We start from the raw sequence: 1,025 nt of genomic DNA, 5'->3' as shown, positions 1-1,025 counted from the left end.
CGCGTGCGCGGCCCAGGTGGTGGCCGACGGCTCCAGGTGGCGACCGGTAGAGGTGAGGGGGCGACGGTTGGCGTATCCGCAAGTTGTCTTGGCGGTTGCTGGGGACCACGGTGAGAAAACGGCAGGAGGGCGCCTCGCCTTGCGCTCACGTGACGGGCGGAGAGGCTGGGGTGGGAGCAGCGAGACAGGGGCCCGTCCCTTCGCGCCCGGGCCCCAGAGGGCGAGGCGGTTGTCCGGCCCCACCCCTCGCGGGCTGCGCGCCGCCGCGCGGAACCTTCCCTCGGCTAGGGACCGCACCCGCCGCGCCGCTTCCCCGGCCAGCTTGGCGTTCCGCGGCGGCACGGACCGCCGAGGCTGACCGGACTTGTCTTTTCTCCAGGGCCGCGGCGAGGGGTCAAGAGTCCGCGCTTCCCGACGGAGCGGCGCTCGCCACGGCCTGCGCCGCATGGGGCCCACCGCACCCGAGAAGATGGAGCGCCATCCTCGAGCCCCCAGCGCGGCCCGCGACCCCTCGTTGGCCGGCCCTCGCTGACTGCTCGGAATTGGCGTTTTACCCAACCCCTAGGCCTTGTCTCCTAAGTCGGTGGTGTGGTTCGAAAGAAATGGAAGAAAAGGAGCGATGTGATCCGCTCCGTTCAGTTCGCTTGCTTTGAGGCCTGTCTGGTGTTTGCAGAGAGGAATAAAAACACTGCAAGGAAATCGTGGTTTTTGGAGGGGGGTGGGAAAGGAGGGTGAGAGAAGAGAAACCAAGTCCTAGATTTTATATGATTTTTTTCAAACTCCGCGTTTTGGCAGTGGGAGTGAAATAAAGTAATCCAAGGGTTATTTTCTGTTGAGAAGAGAGAAGTGGATTTTTTTTTCTTCTTTGGATTCCAACCTTTTCTCCCAGTGACAAAGCATAAATCATGGACACCAGAAAATAAGGTGGGCCTCAGGAGCCCTGAAAAGACTCAGAGGATTACCTTCTTCCTCAGGAGGGAAGGGCGGGGTGTTTTTAGTCCTGTCTGGAACCTAAAACGAAAAAC

This window comes from Orycteropus afer, unplaced genomic scaffold (genome assembly GCF_000298275.1).
Source record: "Orycteropus afer afer isolate SDZICR_OR568_19922 unplaced genomic scaffold, OryAfe1.0 scaffold00083, whole genome shotgun sequence".
NCBI lineage: Eukaryota > Metazoa > Chordata > Mammalia > Tubulidentata > Orycteropodidae > Orycteropus > Orycteropus afer.
This window is presented reverse-complemented; position numbering follows the sequence as displayed.